Raw genomic sequence first — 6,179 nt, 5'->3', positions numbered from 1 at the left:
ACATTTCTCCAATAATTAAAATATTAAATATAAGACAAAGCTATAACATAAGGTAATTAGTAAAAACAAAAGTTAGTTTGTTTTTTTTTACAGAATTTTATAAACTGCTAATATTTTAAAAAAATCCATATGCAAATCAAATTCCTGTGAAGAATCTGAAGGGATATGGAGGAAACTTAACATTATTCTGTGTTCTTTGGACATGGGTTCTGTGAGCATGAGTTTAATTTTAAAATTAAAGTTAAAAAACACCCAAAGAAATCTGTTTTTTTCCTCTTATTTCAGTGACCATAATGGCTTAGAAAACTTTAAGAAGTTCTGTCAGAATTCTAGGACCAAATACAATACATGCCCTCTCATCCATGGAATCGGAGGTCTTACAGATATCTATTGACTCCAAAATCACCGCCATTCAGTCTCTCGGCTATTTCATAACATACCAATTAGTACAACATATTTTCTTTCTCTGTGCAGCAGATGGTATCAGAGACAGTTTGCAAGACTTCTGCCTTCCAGAAAAATTTGATTCAGCTTGATTGGCTTCATGAATTGGTTATCAAGGGACAGAATGAAGAGAAAAAGGATATTATGACTAGACTTTCCAGTTGGTGAACATAGAGTAATCAAATTATTCCAGCCAATCGTATAATAATTTCCTCCACGCTCGTGGAAAGTTCCACCATAGAAGAGCCATATTAACCACCCCTGTGGGAACAGACAACCAGGCTTAATTTATTCTGACTCTCTGTTGATATTTTTACTAACAACATTGGCATTACAAAACAAATCACACAATATTGAAATATCATACCTGATTTGATTCAGTAAGCCTTTTAAAATAATTTACAATTAGAAAGTGAAGTGGTATTTGTATTAGTTAGAAATGAGAATCTTCATTTCCTAATTTTATATTCGAAACACTAGCAAGTGACTTTTACATTTCTATTTTAGTTGGGAGTTTCAAAGTGCTATCACAAACAAACAAACAAACATCTACAATGGCTCAAGTACAAAATAAACAGTCTTCTTGTTCAAAGTAAGTAAAAAATGGGGTGACGAGCAGCTTTTTTCCTGAAGTAGCAATTCAAAGATCCAGGATTCTTTCTTTTTAAAACTTTACAATTTTCCAGATTCAATTTTCAGAGTAACAGGGCTTAGCCACAACATGGTCCGAAAAAATAAAGTCCTAGAGTTTCATGAAACGTTGCTTACAGTGTGTTTAAATTGGGATACTGTAAGGAACAAAAAGGTCTCTAGCCAGACCTGATGTCATCCATAACTGTCCTATGCACAATGAAACACATGATTAGTCTATGTACATGAGGTTTTATGGACTAGTTCTGGGAAAGGTTCACATGACTCATGCATTTATTCCACTTATCCACATAACTATGCCCAAAAATAAGGTAGGCTAAAAATGTAGACTCAGCATATTCACCAGAAGAGGAGGTAGATTTGTTCAAAGCTAGCCACTAATCTGCTGTTAACCTTAATTTTGCCGTATTTAATTATACAAAATATTCTTCCAGCAAAGACTCACAATTTCAATAATAATAATACTGAAAGATACTCCCTGTTCTCATGAAGCTTCTATTCAAGTTTGAGTGATGATTGTTGTTTTGTTATGTGCCATCAAGTCACTTGTGACTCATAACAACCCTTTGTACAACAGCCCTAAACCCTGCTCTATCTCTTGCCAACCTTACTGTCTCTGACACACCTATCCCCATTACCCAGTGACTGAATCAAACCATCTCATGGAGGGTCTTCCTCTCCTGGGCTGTCTCTCCACCCTCCCAGGGATGATGTACCTCTCCAAGGACTGATCCCACCTTGCAACAAGTCCAAAATACGTCAGATGGTGCTTCAGAATCCTTGCCTTCAAAGAGCAGTCTGGCTTCACCCTCTCTAGGACGAACTTGTTTGATCTCCTAGTAGTCCATGATATATTCAATATTCTTCTTCATCATCAAAACACAAAGGCATCGACTCTCCTTCTATCATCCCTAGTGATTGTCCAGCTCTCTGATGCAAGTATGACAAAGACCATGGCTGGAGCAGGCGCACCATAGTCTCCAGACTGACATCATTCCTCCTCAGTACCTTGGAGAGATCTCTGACAGCACCAATGCAATTTGTCTTTTAATTTCTTGGCTGTTGGTACCAAGAGTGTTGATTATAAAATCAAGCAAACTGAAGCTGTCAACAATATCAATCTCTTCACCATATATCATGATGCTGCCAATCGGCCCAGTGGTGAGAATCTTTTTTTTCTTGACATTGAGCTTCAATCCATACTGAAGGCTGAAATCCTTGACTTTCTGCAGCAAGCGCTTCAGGTCCTCCTCAGTTTCAGCAGGCAGGGTTGTATCATCTGCATAATGCAGATTGTTGATACATCTGCCTCCAATCCTGATGCCACACTTCTCCTCATAGATCCCAGCCTCCTGGATAATTTCTTCCACATATAGATTGAAAAGATATGGAGATAGGACTCATCCTTAATGTATAACCTTCCTTGCTCTGTTCTGATGACTACCTCCTGGTCCAAGTATAAGTTTCACATAAGCACAATCAAGTGTTCTGGGATTCCATTCTTCTGAAAGTCAGGCACAGTTTGTTGTGATCCACACAGTCAAATTCCTTTGCATAGTCAATGAAACACAGATAGACATTCCTCTGCTTTCAGCCAAGATCCATCTGACATTAGCTATAATATCCCTAGTACCATGGCCTCTTCTAAACACAGTTCTTTTTGTATGATCTTTAGCATAATCTTGGTTGCATGTGATATCAATGATATTGTTTGATAATTTTCATACTCTGTCAAATCACCTATTTTTGGAATGGGAACAAATATAGGTCTCGTCTAGTCAATAGGCAGGTGGTTGTCTTCCAGATTTCTTGGCACAACTTGGTGAGCAAATACAGGGCAGCATCTGTTTGTTGAAATATCTCAATTGGTATGCCATAAATTCCTGGGGCCTTATTTTTTGCCAATTCTTTCAGAGAAGCTTGAACTTCCTCCTTAATCACCACAGGCTCTTGCTCATATATTGTTTCATTAAATTCTTCTGTGTTCCCCAATTCCTTTCAGTACAATAACTCTGTATACTCTTTCCATCTTCTTTTAATGCTTCCTGCATCATTTAATTTTCTGTCCAAAGCATCGTTAAGTATTGCAACTCGAGGCTTGAATTTGTTCTTCAGTTTCTTGAGCTTAAGAAATGCTGAGCGAGTTCGGCTCTTTTGATTTTAACTTCAGCTCTTTGCACATTTCAAAAGAAATCAACATATAAAGAGAAAAGAGACAGTTATGTATTTCATGAATGAAAAGTAAATTGTTAGGTACCCACAAGAACTATGACTTATAATGGCCCTATCTATTAAAAACAGATCTGAACTTTGCTCTATTCTATACCATCCTCATTTTAATATGCTCAAAATGATTGTTAAAGTCACTGTGTCAATCTCTCTCATTTGAGCATCTTCCCTTCTTTTTCTAACTTTCCACTTCTCTCAGCATGATGGTTTCTTATAAGGTCTGATCTCTCCTGACTATATGCCCAAAGTATGTTAGAAATTTCATCCACCATCCTTTTCTCTAAGGAAAACCCTAATTGTACTATCTCTACTACAGACACTTTTGGCAATCCAGGGGATATTCAATACTTTTCTCAGTACCACAATGCAGGTTTTGATTATTTGTCTGTCATTCCTATTCATTGCCCAACTTCTATATGTATAGGAAGCTTGGATCAGGTGCACTTTAATCTTTAAATTGACATCTTTGCCCTTTAGCACTTTGGAGAGGTCCTTGATGGAATACTTTCCTAATATGATACATCTTTTGATTTCTTGACTGCTATAGAAAATGATTGTGGATCCAAGTAATATTAAATTGTTTATGTCAATATTTTCTCCATCTATCATGCTATGGTCCAGTGGTGAGATTTTTTGTTTTCTTAATGTTAAGATCAAATTCATATTGAATGTTGTAGTCTTTGATCTTATTTAGCTAGTGCTTCACATTTTCTTCACTTTCTGCAAGTAAAGTTTTAACACCTGCATAAAGCAGAGCTTTGGTGGCCTAATGGATTTAGCAGTTGCATTGTCAAGACAAAGGTAGGTGGTTTGAATCCACCAGCTACTCCATGGGAGAAAGAGGAAATCTGCTTCTGTGAAATTTACAGCCTCTGCATATCTGGTGGAGGGTTAGTAGTCAGTTTTAACTCTAAAGTTAGTAGTCAGTTTAAACTCTAAGGAAAAGAAAAAGAGTAAGAAGTTTCATTCTTGACAAGCCAATCAGACAATATTTTACTGAGTTGTGGAGCAGAAAATTGAATGAAGCTTGAGAGGGATCTATTTTTATATTGCAGAGAAAAGCTTTTCAACCAGAAGGAATAAAACAACACATTTTTACAAAGGTGCCAAAGTATTCAGAAAAAAAGAAAACATTTTCCCTTGTGTTTTTAATAAATTTAGTAAATAGTGAATTATCACTACCTATTATATCATCAAAATGTCTTTCACATAATTTACTTCTTCATCTTTTTTATCCTCTGTATGATATTAGAAACTGAAATTTCTTTCAGCAAAAGTTAGTGGCAATAGAGTACACTTTTAACCCTGAATTTTTTAAAAATGAACATGGGCATTTTACCATTCTCTTTATTATTTTAAGTTGTAAGATAGAAATTCAGCTTCAAAAAGCTTAAGCGAATAGGAATGTAGAGAGCTGTTATAGTCCCTGCCTTCTTCTTGTTGTTAGGCACAATAAAGTTGATAAGCCTCATAGTGACCTTATGAACAGAGTACCTGAACCTCACCTTATCCTGTACCATCTTTATCACGCCTGAGATGTCAATCAATCTCATGAGGGGTCTTCCTATCCTTCGCTGACACTTGATCTTTCCAAGCAGTTCACCTCACCTTGCTGTATGTCCAAAGAATGAAAGATGAAACTTCACCAATTTTGCCTCCAAAGAGCACTCTGGCTATACTTCCTCCAAGATATATGTGTTTGTTATTTTGGTAGTCCATGGGATATTCCGTGTTCTTCACTAGCACCGTAACTTTAAGACATCAATTCTTCTGTTGCCATCCCTTTTCATTGTCTAGCTCTTTGATTATTAGCAGGTAATTGAGAAGAACATGGTCTGAATGAGACAAATTTTGATCTTCAAACCGACATCAGTGCTCTTCAGCATTTTGGAGAAGTCTCTGTCTTGCCCAGTGCAATATATCTTCTGATTTCCTGTCTGCTGGTACCAAAGGTTCTGATGGCAATTTGAGAAAAAAATGAAATAATTGATAGCTTCAAGCCTTTCTGTATCAAAATATTGACAGTTAGTCTTATGGTGAGGACCTTTGTTTTCTTGATGTTGAGACATGGCCACAGACATTCTGAAACTGTAGTCTATGATCTTATGGAGAAAGTGTTTCTTATCTTCCTCACTTTCAGCAAGCAAAGTTGTGTTATCCGCATAGTGCAGGTTTTTAATGAGTCTTCCTCCAATCCTGATGCCAGATTTTTTCTTCATAAAGTATAGCTTTGTTAATTTTTTGCTCAGTTTACAGATTGGATAGGTATAGAGAAAGGATACAAACAAACTTGCACACACCCTTCCTGATTTTAAATCATGCAGTGTTCCCTTGCTTCACTGGTGCAACAGCTTTTTAGTCCATCCAGGTAGAGGTTTCACATAAGCACAATAAAGAGTTCTGAAATTTCCATTTTTCTCAAGTTAAACATAATTTGTTATGATCCACACAGTCAAATGCTTTTACATAGTCAATAAGACACAAATATGCATTCTTCTGGTATTGTTTACTTTTAGCCAGGAAGCTTCTGACATCAGCAATGATAGCTCTGGTGTTCTAGTCTCTTCTAAACCTAGCCTGAACAGCTGGTAGTTCCTTGTCAATATATATATTTCTGGTCATTTTTAATGATCTTCAATATTTTGATTGCATGATAGAGTAATATTTTCTGATAATTGCCAAAGGTGGGTGATTTTAATCTGCAGCTCTCAGGCCTGGTTTTAATAGGTTTTTTGTCAAACATTCTTCTAAGTGGTATAGCACTAGTCTGTTCATTTGCTATACAGAAGTAATTGTGTTTGCTGTGATGCTAAACACTGTGACACTAATGTGTCAAATGCAAAAATGGTTACCCA

Source organism: Elephantulus edwardii, unplaced genomic scaffold, assembly GCF_000299155.1.
Source record: "Elephantulus edwardii isolate Elephantulus edwardi_28Jun2011 unplaced genomic scaffold, EleEdw1.0 scaffold00179, whole genome shotgun sequence".
NCBI classification, from domain to species: domain Eukaryota; kingdom Metazoa; phylum Chordata; class Mammalia; order Macroscelidea; family Macroscelididae; genus Elephantulus; species Elephantulus edwardii.
This window is presented reverse-complemented; position numbering follows the sequence as displayed.